The sequence below is a fragment of the Simochromis diagramma genome, unplaced genomic scaffold, assembly GCF_900408965.1.
Source record: "Simochromis diagramma unplaced genomic scaffold, fSimDia1.1 OVJJ01000288.1, whole genome shotgun sequence".
Lineage (NCBI taxonomy): Eukaryota > Metazoa > Chordata > Actinopteri > Cichliformes > Cichlidae > Simochromis > Simochromis diagramma.
In genome coordinates, this window is record NW_024386999.1 from 38,253 (window position 1) to 54,350 (window position 16,098).

At 43.3% G+C, this 16,098-nt stretch overlaps 1 protein-coding gene and 2 long non-coding RNA genes across 4 annotated transcripts in view; 1 reads left to right on the forward strand and 2 right to left on the reverse strand.

Moving 5' to 3' along the window:
• Positions 1-8,450, forward strand: part of LOC120739211 — an 11,721-nt gene extending 3,271 nt beyond the window's left edge. The window contains exons 3-5 of one of the 2 annotated variants that reach the window (XR_005697143.1): positions 652-826; positions 7,460-7,634; positions 8,310-8,450. This is a non-coding gene — a long non-coding RNA (uncharacterized LOC120739211). Of the gene's footprint in view, positions 1-309; positions 827-7,459; positions 7,635-8,309 lie in introns of those variants that run through there. The other variant, XR_005697142.1, reaches the window with a different exon arrangement.
• The window catches only part of LOC120739208 (mitogen-activated protein kinase kinase kinase kinase 2-like), a 39,611-nt gene that overhangs the window by 22,315 nt on the left and 1,198 nt on the right, over positions 1-16,098 (reverse strand). The gene's annotated exons all lie outside the window — the stretch shown is intronic.
• On the reverse strand, positions 11,181-13,797 carry LOC120739209. Its single transcript, XR_005697140.1, has 3 exons — positions 13,715-13,797; positions 13,556-13,611; positions 11,181-12,714 (listed from the first exon to the last, which is right to left on the reverse strand). It is a non-coding gene; the product is annotated as an uncharacterized LOC120739209 (long non-coding RNA).

Sequence of the window (16,098 nt, forward strand, 5' to 3'; positions counted from 1 at the left end):
GCCCTGAACAGGGAATTACAATATTTTCTGCCAACTAGCGACACAGCAGCAGATAATGGCTCAGAAAGCTAAAATGAGCCAATCATTTCTGTGTTTCGTTCCCCTGAAATCAGATCTGATATCAGCAGCTCTGAGTTCATTTCATCATTATTGTCCAGTGATGAGATTTCTGCTCCGTTTTTTTTTTCCACGAAGGTTTTTCCTGCGTGTGGACGTGAACAGTCGTACCTGACAGCAGGGTAGCAAACAGAGATCATCTTTCCAGCTGGAACTCTTCACTGAGCTGAACTCATTCAAAATGTTCTGGAGTCAAAACAGGAAACAGTCCAATGTGTGTCTTCACTCTGACTCTGGATCAGATCTCAGTGACAGACTGTGGACATTATGGAAGCCTAAATGTGACACCATCTTCCTCCTTCATCTGCAGATTAAAGCCAAATAAAGATTCTCATTAAAAGTCTGCAGGTCTGAGAGAGACTCAATCGTTGTGTCATGTCAAACACAGTAAGAGGAGCTGAAGCACAGATGTGAAGAGCAGATTCATCAGATTATGACCTCACTCTGTTTTGTCTTCATATACATTCAGTCTGTGTTTATAATGCAGATTTTCTGCTTTTATAATAACACATTTTATATTTTCTATCATCACAGACTGACTGAGTGTGGACTCTCAGAGTCTCACTGTGAAGTTGTGGCCTCAGCTCTGAAGTCCAACCCCTCCCATCTGACAGAGCTGGACATGAGTGAGAACAAGCCTGCAGGATTCAGGTGTGAAGCTTCTGTGTGCTGGACTGGAGAGTCCAAACTGTCGACTGGAGACTCTGAGGTGAGTTCACTGACTGCAGGCTGTTGTTGTTTTTCTATATTTCAGGTCTTTGATTGATGTTTGAAACTTTCTTTAGTTCCTAAATGTTCAGGATGTGTCTGAAGACAAATGTGAAGAAGTTTGAGTGCTTTCAGAAATGTTGTCTTTCCAAACGACTGAACAACAGTTTTTCCTTTTGGCTCCAAACAGAAGTGACAGACTTGAGCAGGGTTCATTTAAAGGCTGACAGAAGTGGAGTGGTGACGGGGAGATGTTTGACAGGACAGTGTTTCAGCCTCCACAGGTTCATGTTGTGCTCCATCAGTCAGTGAAGATGAAGTCAGTGCTGATGAGGCTGTAGAGTGTGTGAGGGATGTGAATGAGGATGATGAAGATCTGATGATAGCAGATAAAAACAGGCTGCAGAGACTTTGAGCCATACAGGGCACACAGTGTGTGTACAGAACAGCTGAAATCATTATGGAGGCCTCACTGGAATATGGAAGCATCACAGTACAGCTTCAGTGAAGCATTAAAGTCTCTGATATGAGATGAGAAATGAAGCAGCCAGAGCTTTTTCATGAGTGGAAATCCACTGTGACTGTGAGCTGCTGCTACAGCCTCCAGATTAGCCAGCAGCTCATCCTGCTCAACATTTTCTCACCAACTTTAATGGAAGTGTGATGTTTTCAGCTGGAGTGATGGTCAGGGTGGCCTCCCTCTCCTCTTCTTCTCCTCTTCCTCTTTCATTTGTAAAGCCACTTCTGCTGCTTTCATTCATTTGGAAGTCCTGTAGCTGAGTTTGGGAGAGACTAACAGCCTCGGCAGCAGAGGGGAGAAAGGCTGTAACACCACCACTTTACTCTGTTCTACCTGTCACATCATTTTATCAGGAAACAAATATGCTCATGTTTTTACTATGTTTGTCTTGAAGATGTAAGAAGATCACATGGTGCTTTTTATTATTGTGTTGGTTTGTTTCCTGTCTCTTGGATGGAGCCCAGCTGTGCGTGGCCCCTGGGCCTGTGGTCAGAGTGTGTGCTGGATAATCCGGCCCAGGATGAGGCCAAACTGACATGGGATGAAATGTCTGTCACATAATTGAGCTTAGTGTAGTTTCATTTCTGCACAATTTAAAAACAACCAAAACTTTGTTCTGTCTTTTCTATGTTATACTGTAGACTTTCTTTGATACTGTGTCCAAAAGGAGCAGCTTTTACTTTGAAGGGGAGGCGTCTCTGTTTCCTCTTCAGGTTGGATGATGGAAGCAAATGAGTGTGTGATGTTCTTTCAGTGTTGCACTTTGTAGACGCTCCCTGAGCACTGGTCTCACAGCCAGCTGCACATAGAGACCAGTGTTGTTAGTCCAGGTCAGAAGATGACTTGTTGGAATGAAAATGAGCTTGTAGTTTGTCTGCTTTAATAATGTGACTGGAAAAAGGTGTTGGACTTCAAATATGTCCATTTCTTTCACACTTCACCTTTAAAAGTGAAGCCTTGTGGTTCCTGGAAGGAAAAACACGACTTTTTCAAGTCTTTGTCCTGTTTTTATGATAAATGTACGACTTTAATGTGAAACATTCAGAGTTTTTTCTCTTGTTGTGTTTGTTTGAAGCTGCTTCCTGTTGGCTTCAGCTGTTTGGAGTTTCCATTTTCTAAACTTCTACATTCTGAACCTTCTTCAGCTCTGAACAGATGATAAACACTGAATGATTTCAAGCTCACACTTTGTCTAATAAACTTACATCTTTCATTCTTTATACAGATTGAGGGCTGTGGTTTGTCAGAGATCAGCTGTGATTATCTGGCAGCAGCACTGAAGTCCAACCCCTCCCATCTGAGACAGCTGGACCTGAGCTACAACAACAAGCTGCAGGATTCAGGAGTGAAGCATCTGTGTGGTTTCCTGGAGAGTCCAGGATGTGGACTTGAAACTCTGAGGTCAGTCAGCATGTTTTAGTTGTGCTGAGATGAATATGATGTGAAAGTTGTGCTGACACTAAACTGCAGACATCAGGCTGATATTATACTGATCCACACTGAGGATCTTCATGGTAAAGTCTGTTTTCTTCTTCTCTGGTTTAGTCCATTGACTGCAGCAGAACAATGTTCACATTTCAAACAGTGAGACTCAACGTATGGCCCGCGGCCCACACGCGGCCTGCCCACCTTTCCTGATTCAGAGAGAGGGGACCCTGATTAACTGTGTAGTGTTCTTCCTCACAGTTCTAAGTATCAGACACAACAATGAATAATCCACAGCTGACTGTCTTTAGCAGGTCAAAGGTCACGGCACACAGCAGACAGTGGGAAATATTATAATTCTGATCATTTATCAGCACATATCCATATGTATAAAAACAAAGCTGACACTGTGAGACTTGATCAGAGGTGTGATCATCACAGCAGAGGCCTTTGTGTCAAAGTCACTGAGGATCAAACAGAAACACATGAAGCAGATTTTCCTGTTCTGGCTTTTTATAGCAGATAACCTTCAAAATATTCTGCAGTCCATCAAAAACTGAAGCAAACCATGAATCAACATGTGAACATGAGCTGATGCTGCTGAAGTGAAGCAAAGTTACAGAGGTTTGATTACAGACACAGCTGAGAGTTTGTAATCTGTCATCATTTTAAAAGGTTTAAATTTCTTCAGTATTGAACAGCAGAAATGAGGCTTTGTTTTGGGAGGCCGACAGCAGTGAACACAACAGCAGACTGGTGCGTAATAAGCAGTGAATAATGCAGGAAACAGATTTTTGAAGGTAAACTGTTCTTGAAGTACACTGAGAGAGAGAGAGCTGTGCAGGAAGTAAACGTCAAAGTCAGAGAGAATTCATGACGATGTTCATCAAACGTAAAGCGTAGTTTGGATCTTCTTCTGCTGCTGGTTCAGTCAGTTTTGGTTGGAGACAGATGAAACCTGCAGCTTCAGGATCTGTGAGCTGTCCACTTTCAGCCCCGACGGCGTGTCCGTGTACGTGCCGTCGAGTGAACGATCCACGCTCTGTGTTTCCATCTTTGTGTGTTTAGCTGCTCTCATTTACTGTTTTATCTGTTTGCTTGTTGTTGAAATACTTTTGGGAGCTTTAACCTGAGATTCTGGCAAAATACATTTATATTAAAAATCGATTCAGGATTGAATGAATCAACATCGCTTTATTCAAATTAAAACCATTTAAATAGGAAAATCCATTTTTTTACAGCCGCCTCTAATGCTGGGTAATGTCAGCTGGTCCATGTGCAGCTGGCTGTGAGGCTCAGGGAGCGTCTACAAAGTGCAACACTGAAAGAACATCATCCATAAATATTGAGTAATAACTGGACTCTCATACAGCGAGACTCAAATGCCTTTAAACATCAGCTTATCCTGCTGATCCAAGTCCAACACTGAGTTTGTAAAAACATGTTTGTCAATCATTTTGTTTGGTTTCTGAGGAAAATGATTCAATAACTTGCTGCTAATACACAACATTTCATCATATTTCCTCATAACCCTCTTTTGTCTGACCATTTGATCCCATTTGAATTTGCAATAAAGGATCCACAGAGTTTGGTGACAATAATGACAGTAGATGTTTGTGTGAAAGTGCTGGAAGCAAATGAGTGTGTGATGTTCTTTCAGTGTTGCACTTTGTAGACGCTCCCTGAGCACTGGTCTCACAGCCAGCTGCACATAGAGACCAGTGTTGTTAGTCCAGGTCAGAAGATGACTTGTTGGAATGAAAATGAGCTTGTAGTTTGTCTGCTTTAATAATGTGACTGGAAAAAGGTGTTGGACTTCAAATATGTCCATTTCTTTCACACTTCACCTTTAAAAGTGAAGCCTTGTGGTTCCTGGAAGGAAAAACACGACTTTTTCAAGTCTTTGTCCTGTTTTTATGATAAATGTACGACTTTAATGTGAAACATTCAGAGTTTTTTCTCTTGTTGTGTTTGTTTGAAGCTGCTTCCTGTTGGCTTCAGCTGTTTGGAGTTTCCATTTTCTAAACTTCTACATTCTGAACCTTCTTCAGCTCTGAACAGATGATGAAACACTGAATGATTTCAAGCTCACACTTTGTCTAATAAACTTACATCTTTCATTCTTTATACAGATTGAGGGACTGTGGTTTGTCAGAGATCAGCTGTGATTATCTGGCAGCAGCACTGAAGTCCAACCCCTCCCATCTGAGAGAGCTGGACCTGAGTACTACTGGTCGACAACAACAAGCTGCAGGATTCAGGAGTGAAGCATCTGTGTGGTTTCCTGGAGAGTCCAGGATGTGGACTTGAAACTCTGAGGTCAGTCAGCATGTTTTAGTTGTGCTGAGATGAATATGATGTGAAAGTTGTGCTGACACTAAACTGCAGACATCAGGCTGATATTATACTGATCCACACTGAGGATCTTCATGGTAAAGTCTGTTTTCTTCTTCTCTGGTTTAGTCCATTGACTGCAGCAGAACAATGTTCACATTTCAAACCTTCAAAGAAGAAGAAAAATCCTCCACTGGATAATTCACTGTGAAACTCTCCAACTCTTCATTCCACCTTAAAGTCTGTCTGACACTGAAATCCAAAGCAAAATGTGCGTTTGCTTTACAGACAGCAGTCCAACACAAACATACACACATCATCCAAAACACAGTCCAACATCCAAATCTCCTCCACTGCCAGCATGAATGATGGGAAAGAGAAGGAGGAACACTCTGACATTCAGGGTTAGAATGAGTTTCATAAAGCAGACTGTGAAGATCAAAGCTGCATTAGAAAGCTTACATGAATGAATGAGTGGACAGAAGTGGACAGAGATCATCTGAAGCACTTCAAAGGCTTTAAATCAGCACATTTCTCTTTATTCTTTATCAACTCTGTTAGTTTCTCTCAGTTTTCTGTGGAATGAAGCTAACAGCAGGCTAATAAGATGCTGACCAATAGGTTTCTATTAAAGGTTGTAATTTGTATATGAAAAAGTGCTTTGGCTCAGCAGGGATCAGCTTACAGGTAGAATACAGCTGCTGGATGGGATTAGCATGTCATAGCTATCTACCAAACTGCTAACTGGGGGATTTCAGGCCATCTATGGATCATTTTTGCTAACTGTTTATTCAGCTTAGGCTCACAGGGCTGCAGCCTGTGCCCTAGCTGTCATAGGGCAAGAGGCGTGGTCCACCTGCACAGGTGAGCAGTCCATCACAGGGCCAACAGAGAGAGACAGAGAAGCACTCTCTCACATCCACACCTACAGCCAATTTAGAAGCACCAATGAACCTAAGCAGCATTTCATTGGACTGTGGGAGAACATCCAACCTCCACAGAAAGGCCAACAAGCTTCAACCTACAACCTTCTTGCTTTAAGGCACTAGTGCTAACCACTTTTCCCCATTTCAGCCCAAATCCTGCATCTTCCTGTTTCTGACTCCAGGCCAGCTCCACTAACACTTTCTCATCAGACACTGCCACCTAGTGGAGGAAGTCTTAGTTCCATTTGAAGCTTCAGATTACAGTTAGTTCCTTTACAAAGAGGTGGAGGTGGTGGGGCCACAGCACCATCATCACTGAGTGCCATAGGACACTTAACCTTTGTTTCCATATGCTGGGAACTTCCTGTTGTTCCAAGGAGGACTGGAAAATGTGTGAAAACCTCCCAGTCAGTTCCTCACAGCACACTTCAATCATTTCCCTCCCACAGCATCAGGACCAGGGCTTTTTCTCTCTTTGGTCCCACTAAGAGATTTCCACACAAACACCTCATCAGTGGGACTCTCAGAGCTACCAGCCCTTTGCTACAATCACAAAGCTCTTCATTGAAATCAATGATATCAAAGCTGGAATCAAATGAGTCCAAGTCTTCTGCTGATTCAGCATCACATTCATCTTTGCTCCTTGTTCTGCATCCCCACCATGGACTTCATTCCTTTCCAAGCCAGCCTTGAGTGTCCTTTATTCAGCTCATCCTCTGCTTTACTTTTACACCTGATTTTAGCTGCTTTATCTCTCTTTCAACAAGTTTCTGTGCCTCAATCTTTTTCTTCTCTCCCTCATAACAAGACAGCTTCTTCTGCCTGAGAACATGTTGGAGTGATTTACTAATCCAGGGCTGCTTATTGGGGAAAATACTTCCTGTTTTCAAAGTAATCCCCATTTTTCCCAGAAAGAAATGTAAGTAGAAATCGATGATCTAAGTGAGAACATGAGCCTTTAAAAAGTCCCAGTGGGTGCAGTCAAAGCAGTCCCTCAGTCCCAGTATAGAGTCTTTGGTCCAGACTGGAACAACTGTGTGCCCAGTTTGAGCTCTCTTCAGTCCTGTGACCTGACAGACCCAGAGGGGCCATCACATCACATTTAGAAGCTCCCCTAATGGAGCCACAACACATGTCCAACACTTAGTCTGTCTTGTTGGACCAACTGGAAGAAATGATTCAAGGACTTAGTCACAGAACAGAGATTCAAATCTCCAAAATCCAACTGGCTGCATCAGGACATATAGTCTGAAACTCTGCACAGTTTCCTGTTTGAAGCTGCTTCCTGTTGGCTTCAGCTGTTTGGAGTTTCCATTTTCTAAACTTCTACATTCTGAACCTTCTTCAGCTCTGAACAGATGATGAAACACTGAATGATTTCAAGCTCACACTTTGTCTAATAAACTTACATCTTTCATTCTTTATACAGATTGATGGACTGTGGTTTGTCAAAGATCAGCTGTGATTATCTGGCAGCAGCAGCTGAAGTCCAACCCCTCCCATCTGAGAGAGCTGGAGCTGAGCGGAAACAACCTGAAGGATCCAGATGTGAAGCAGCTGTCTGATCTTCAGCAGAGTCCAGACTACAGACTGGAGACTCTGAGGTCAGTAGAGTGATGGAGTGAGTGGGTGGTGCTGTCAGCAGTATTGTACTAAACACAGTCAGTATGAAACAAAGATCCAGTGTTTCCTGTAAAGCTGCAGCTTCTCAGTGAAGCTGTGAGAGGAGAATGGTGACAGGCTTCAGGATTGGACACAAACACTTCCTGTTTCTTACCTTTATGGTCACCATAGTAACGGCTGACACGCTCTGATCAAACACTGTCAACAGCCAATCAGCTCTCTGAACAAAGCAGCACGCAGACCAATGACTGCATTCATTTCCAAGTTTAAAGCAGTGAAGAACACAGTCTGTAGGTGAGGAAGAATTTAGTGAGAGCAGATGTTTGGATGGAATTCCTCCAGTTAACAGCTGGAACCGTCCATCTGGATTGTTGGGCTTGTTGTTGGGGTTCCTACAGAGCTCAGAGTGGACACACCAAGGTTCTTCTAATGAATGAAAGTCCAAACTCAAACTAGGAGGGAAAAACATTTTCATCAACTTCAATAAAAATCCAAAGATTAGAAAAAGTGAAGCAACAATGAGTCCTAGTACAGTCCCAGCACTGAAGTCCCTGCTGCTCTTTATACTGGATGTGCTGCATCACTGACTGACAGCTGATGAAGAGTCTCTGGAAACACTCGTTTATCTCCTCTGCTCTTCCTTCTTCTCTCTGCAGGTGGAGGCTGATGATGGTAAACAGGACGGTGTGTGTGCTGAGAGAGGAGGAGCTGTGTCCTGATGATCCAGAGAGGTTGAAGCAGCAGCAGCTTGTGTGTAGAGACGCTCTGACTGGGCCATGTTACTGGGAGGTGGAGAGGAGAGCTTCATCCAGCAGTGACTGACAGAGGAATGAGAAGAAGTGCAGATGACTGTCAGTGCTGCAGAGTGAACTGCTCTGAGAACAGCTCCACTGTCAGACACAATGTAGAGTCCAGCATCATCCCTGTGTGTCCCTCTGGATCTGACAGAGGATCATCAGTGTATCTGGACTGCTCTGCTGCTGCTCTGTCCTTCTACAGTCTCTGCACAGTCTCTGTCTGACTCTGGCTTCAGACCCTCCTGGATCAAACTCACCTGGAAAGACTTTCAAATTCAAATTTTATTTGTCACACACACAACCATACCCAGTATGACATGAGGTGAAATGCTTGAAGCTGTGCAATGCCCGACCATTAAATGACAGTGGTTTTACACTATTTACAATTTACAGGTTGTCAGGTTTTGTATTGTTGATTATCATTTATGCTTAGAAATATCTACTTATATATGCTTAGAGTTTTATAATTAGTTTTAGATTGGTAGAGGTTTGATCCTTAATAGTCTGCAAAGGCTTGGTGTGCATTCCAGAGTGTTCTGGCATTCACACCCTCATCCTGGGAGCGTGGAGAGGTCGTACCTTGTCTTATTGATTTATGGTAGGATAAACGTATCTATATCTGTTTTAGTCTAAGTGCCTTTTGTTTAGATGAACTGCTGGACTTCCAGCGTTCGTCTGTGCACATCCTTTATCTATTAAAATTACAGAAGGAGAAGAAAGTAATCATCAGAGCAGGAATCATGATAAATGATAAATAGATTACCAGTACATACAAACAAACACACTTGCATAATTTCTCTGATAACGCTGCATTGGATGGGTTTATTAACGGTGGGCTGAAATTGTACTACAGTCTGCTGGTGAGGAACTTTTTTGAGTGTTGAATTAAATGTCCTCCACAATCTGTATATGAATTGTCATTAAAACCACAGAGATTCTTACTTATAAAGGAAAGAAAAGTGGGACAATGCCCATCAACATATAGTGTATATTTTCTGAAACATTACAAAGATGCAGGTAATTCTGGGTTCACCTGAATTACAGATTAGACTGGTGGACAAACAGAGATGTTGTGTACAACTGGTGACAGCATCAGTGACAACAAATTAATCAGCAAGGCTGGAAGCAGAATTAGGAGGCGTCAGAGTCAGCGAGGGTCAGAGATCAATGAACAAATTGCCCACCTTCATGGATAATGCATCACCCTCAAAAGGATTCAAAATTATGTTAAAGGCAAACACATTTGTAAGCCATAAGAAACAAACATGCTTTGCATTATACCTTCAAACATCTGTATAGATTTGATACATTATTTATTAACTGAATTTGCTAACATGTCTTACATAGTGAGAGTATTTCTTTTACTGATGATATTTCAATGATATGTATTTTTTATGACTAAATAATGCTCTATCGAACACCTGGCAATAACAGCAGGTGTGGCAATTTTGCAATTTGTTGTTTAAATTTGATATTATTTCAGGCAGTATATTTTCTTAGCCTTTGTCATACTCATACTTAACCTCTCTCAGGCTCAAATTAAGTTTTTGTTGCTAATGCACAAAAGAATACCTGCAGTGGTACTTCTGAGTAAAAAAAACCTCATGAAATATGTATGTGGGGTGATCAGGTTGTTAGCTTTTAACTGTTGCATATCTGCAACGCCTGCCTTGAGAGGGTTAACACAGCAATCTCAGAAACCGTACAGTAATTTTGGGCGTGGATCACAGGGTGAAGAGTGGGGGTCACCCAGAGTCAGAATCCAGTGAAATATCTCTGTCACCTCTTACAGTTTTTGTGTAATCTGAGCTCAAAGATGAGGATATTAAAAGTACAGTACTGTATATTGGGTAAATTGTACTGTTAATTTTCTCTGAATCGTACAGTAATTTGGGCTGTGGATCACAGGGTGAAAAGTGGAGATGAACCAAAACTGGGAGTGGATTGTGAAGTACAATAGTGTCAGGACACAAAAGACTGCGTTTCTAAGCCAGTCGGCACCCGTACCGTAATGTGCATAAGAATAGTGCAACAACATTTTAGGTGCGGCTAGCTTGACTGTGTTGTCGTAAGTGAGGGCTCACTTGACCACGGTCAAATATGGTGCTGGAGAAACAAACTACAGAGAACTTTGTAAAGAGAGTATTGAGTGCTTTGGCGATGTAAATGGACTGGTTCTTATATAGTACTCAAAGCACTTTAAAGAACTTGCCTCATTCAGGTGTACGCAAGCACTTTTCTCTGTAAGCACTTTCTGTGTAATGTTCACACACATTCGGAGAGCAACTCTGGGTTGGTATCTTGCCCAGGGATATTTGGCATGCAGACGGGGACTGAAGCACCTTCCTCTACTACCTGAGCAAAGCCACCCCATGTTCGTCTGTGCACAGATTTCTTTCAATACAGTATTATCACAACTGTGCAAAAATACAGGCATGAAAGCTTAAAGTGCGCGATCACAATAAAGGTGATGTTCAGAGACTGACTGAGTGATCTGAGAACTCATCAGCGCTCATCACTGCCTTCACTGACTTGCTGCTATGGGTGCAGGAATAACACAGTTATGCAGTTACTTTCTCAGTCTGCTAGAGCCTCCACTTGAACGCAAGAACCTTCATTTATCTTCTCAAACGGAATTCAAAATGTTTTTTACAAATTGAAGGATTAAGATATAAATCGTAGAAGCATCGATCCACACATTCAAAGAAGAACAACCCAACAAACTCTTCATAAAACTCCAAGAGATATGAAAATCTTTATTTCTGTCTATTCTGTGTTGTTAATAACATCACATCTTCACATAGTAGCAAAAACATATTAAAAAAACATTAATCTCAACATGCATACTGTACTTCAAGTTTCTCTCATGGAAAGGCCAGTGTTACTTTTATAGTATCCTTTCCATAAATATCATAAATATCTTTACCCATGTAGTGGAATTATTTTATTTTTTCATTTTAGTTAACAAGTATAATGTGACCACATTCACTTTTTATCAGGACAAGCTACACCACCACGGTGGTTAGCATACAATAACACTGCCTTGTTCTCAAAGCTTCTTGCTAACTGTACTTTTTTCTGAGATGTTCTCTTTAAGTAAGGATACTGAAAGTGTAAGCAGTGTATACGGTCACATCACGTGCTTAAGGTTGTGTTAGCACTGATAATTCCTTCACAGTTCTTTAAAGATGCTGAAGTCATCATATCAGCTGTAAATGCAGTGCTGCTGCTGTCCTTACGCTATACTTTCAAGCATCACACTTTCTTACAGACCAGTTTATTTCCACTTTTTATGCTCTAGTATGGTGTGACTGAATGAAGTCAGCAAACCAAATTCTGTCCATCTGAGGATGAGAAAAAACTTGCATGAAATGGAAAGCATAAGATGAAGATGGCTCCTATGCTTTAGACGTGGCACTGTTTCTGCCATTGTAAGTACGCTAATGCTTGAAAGATACATTAAAAGTCTGACACTTCACTCTTCAGCTGGAGCGTCCATCAAGTTTTACATTCCAGGTTTCCTCGTTGGGATTACGACTCAGACGATGATGTGAAAAATTAGTTATTACATTAAACCCATAAAATCAACACTGGCAAAAAAGCCGTGCACTTCACAGAGCAGCTTTCTATGGCCGAGCAGCTCCTGCAGGTGTAAGGTGTAGGTGTCACAGCACTCTGGTCCAAAGAGTTTATGTGCAGCATGCAGACAGAAAATGGCTTTACAGAATATGACTGAATGTTGAGGCACCAAAACACACTCAGTCTGCCCCTCAGTCTGATCAAGAAGAAAACCTGACTGAGCGCTTCATAACATCAGTACGATGATGTCCCAGAGGCCATGTTCAGGTTATTCTCCCGTCCACACTGAGCGGGCGGATCAGTGGAGTCTGCATTAGCTTTAACAGAAAGGTCTGATTTAAGCAGGTAAGCTGAATAGACAAGAAAAGCTAGAAAGCTTTATCAACTATAACCCCAGCGAGGACCTTGACAGGTGTCTTGTGTACAGGTGAAGGCTGGACAGTCAGCAGGATACCTTCCTAACATTTGTCATTCCCAGCATTGAACCGTTTCCTGGCACAGCCTCAGTGAAACAGAGCATCGTTTCCACCCCACAGTTACAGACAGGCTGTGCTTTTCTTTGGTAACACCGTCGAAAGAGAAGCCCCGTGTCCTCTCTCAGTAGCTGCTTTCGTGTCCTGTCAGGATGTACAGGCTGCTCAGTGCTGACGGGTCATCAGTCGGTGTGCTCTGAAGGATGATGTCTCTGCACATTGTCAGCAAATGAGAAGGAGATGAGTTGTAAAGGAGAACCAGAGAAAGGCAGTACTAACCTAAAGCCAGTGCCTCCACCTGCTTCTACTCCTCCCACCTCTAGTACTAACACTACTCTACTGATACTACAACCACTGTAGTTTGACTTTAATGCTACACACTGGTACAGTACTGGTACACTTACTGGAGTTTTACTCCTGTTCCTGCTCATCACCACGCCTACTACTTTTTTAAACTTTATGATAAGTGTGAACATTTACACAACAGCATACAAACAAGTTTAAAGTAGAAAAAAGAAGCAAAGAGCTGAGAAATACATAAAACATAACACAGAAGAAAAAGAAACCTTTGCGAGGATTCCTTCTACACCCAGTTTGAGTAAAAACTAACTGAAACACAAGGAAAGAAGATAAGATCAACTAAATAAGGGTTGGCACAGTTGTATAATAATACTTAGTACTGGCAGCCACCAGCGCTAAGCCTCAGCCTCCCAGTAGACACACCTATGGTACCGATTTAAAATCCTACATGTCTTTGTTCTCAGGTTATCACGTTCACAAACTTTGGTGTCCACGCTATTTGCCTGCCAGGCTGACAATGATTTAGATCACAGAAATCCAACAACATTTTTAAGCTGTTATTCCTGGTTTCACAGTGGAAAACTCCGGGTAACGTCCATTATCTTTGCTACTTCCACATGCTACTCTGAAAATCACTTACAGCTCTATTAACAATAGTATCAAGAAAAATACTATCCTGATTACTTCTGATGTACTAGGATTACTAGTTTCTCACAGTGATTGATAGCTCTTGTCAGCATACTGTTAACATACCTGTTTGTTCCCAGAACTCTGAACACACGACTCTCATCTGTAATTTCTTGTGTTACCTGCACATAAAGTGAAAATTCACATGTGTAATGACTTAGAACAAATATGATAAGCACATGATACGAGCTCAGCCAACGTTGGATGAATTTACTAGTTCATCACCTCATCTGAATGGAAACTCCTCCCTTTGAGGCCATGCTTCCAGAACGCCAGCACACTATCCTGCAAGTAGACTGACAGAACAGGAGGTGTCACTCAGCTTTCAGGACACACATCAGCTCTCATTCACTCTGTTTGTCACATCATTATTTCTACCTAGTGTTTCAATGGGGACGTCAAAGACTATTTCTGCAGCCAGCTGTCTGGATGGAAGTCCTTGCAGGTTCACGATCTTTACAGTTCCTGTCCAAACGGTACACAGATTGAGAATGAGCACGAAAGACATTTGAAGGATTCACAATATGCGAGCGGACTTACTTTCCAAGGTGATGAGAACAGTGTCTCGGTCCAGCTGGGTTACCTGCACGGCTCTGAGTGCTCCACTATCTCCTGACGCACGGAAAGAAGGAAGCTTGTTGAAACAAGTTGAAGCTTGAAGCTTCAGGAAGTCAGCAGAGAAATTCAGAAACGGTCCTACCTGGCACTGGAACAGGAGCGCCGTTCAGCTCTATAATATCAAACCTGAGCTGTTGGCCGGTTGGTGGTTTATCATTACTACAGTCTCTCACTCCAACACACAGCTGAGGAAACTCATCTGTTGCCAACACCAGCAGTTCACATATCGGAAGAGAATCTGGGAGCCTGATGGCGAGTTGCTGTGAAACAGTCACCAAGGAAACAAGAAAAACTTAATAAATTCTCATGATGGTGAAGTGATGCTTGTTAAACCTGAGCTGAACCTGTTCATACAACCGTCCAAAACAGTGCAACAGAATTCTTGTATGATTAGTAAATCTTGAGATTAAAGATAAACCGATGCATCCACCCATCCATCCATCCATCCATCCATCCACCCATCCATCCATCTGTCCATCCATCCACCCATCCATCCGTCCATCCATCCGTCCATCCACCCGTCCGTCCATCCATCTATCCACCCACCCATCCACCCGTCCATCCAGCCGTCCCATCCATCCATCCAACCGTCCATCCACCCGTCCATCCGTCCATCCATCCGTCCATCCACCCGTCCGTCCATCCATCTATCCACCCACCCATCCACCCCATCCATCCAACCGTCCATCCAGCCGTCCATCCATCCATCCGTCTGTCCATCCATCCACCCGTCCATCCGTCCATCCATCCGTCCATCCACCCGTCCGTCCATCCATCTATCCACCACCCATCCACCCATCCATCCACCCCGTCCATCCAGCCGTCCATCCATCCATCCATCCATCCAGCCGTCCATCCATCCACCCATCCATCCATCCATCCAGCTGTCCATCCATCCACTCGTCCATCCAGCCGTCCATCCATCCATCCACCCATCCAGCCGTCCATCCATCCATCCATCCAGCTGTCCATCCATCCATCCATCCAGCCGTCCATCCAGCCGTCCATCCATCCATCCATCCATCCACCCGTCCATCCAGCCGTCCATCCATCCACCCATCCAGCCGTCCATCCATCCAGCCATCCATCCAGCCGTCCACCCATCCAGCCATCCATCCACCCATCCGTACATCCGTCCACCCATCCAGCCGTCCATCCATCCAGCCATCCATCCATCCACCCATCCATCCAGCCGTCCATCCATCCATCCACCCATCCAGCTGTCCATCCATCCAGCCGTCCATCCATCCATCCATCCATCCAGCCGTCCATCCATCCAGCCGTCCATCTGTCCATCCATCCGTCCATCCACCCATCCATCCATCCAGCCGTCCATCCAGCCGTCCATCTGTCCATCCATCTGCTTCCGCTTATCCTTTTTCAGGGTGGCGGGGGGCTGGAGCCTGTCCCAGCTGTCTTAGGGCGAGAGGCGGGGTGCACCCTGGACAGGTCCCAGTCTGTGGCAGGGCTAACACATAGACACAGACAACCATTCGCACACATTCACACCTATGGGCAATTTAGCGTTTCCAATGAACCTGTCCCCTAACTGCACGTCTTTGGACTGATGCCACTTTTCCATAATGTTGTGACACAGGGGTGTTTCTCCAAGCAGCACTGTGTTAGGACTGCAGACAGGCTTAACACAGAGCTCTGTTCTCACAATACATACATTATCTTCATGAAATGTGCGAGACATTCACAAAAAACCTGTCAATTAGTCTGCTATGTGATCTAATGGTGCATGCTGGCGTTGAACTGTGTGCTGATAACACTGTTCCTGTAGCACAGAAAACACATGGTAACCATTCAGTTACACGAGCTTGGACACAGAGAAGGTGCTGTTGGTGTTTTTGGACGGCGTTTATACAACGTTTCTTTTATTTAGTCTCTAAAATCTTGTTGGGCTTCAATAAAAAGTATGCATATGTTATTAAAAAAAACAATGCATGCTTCAGATTTTGATATGCTGTCTGTCTACTTTTATGTAA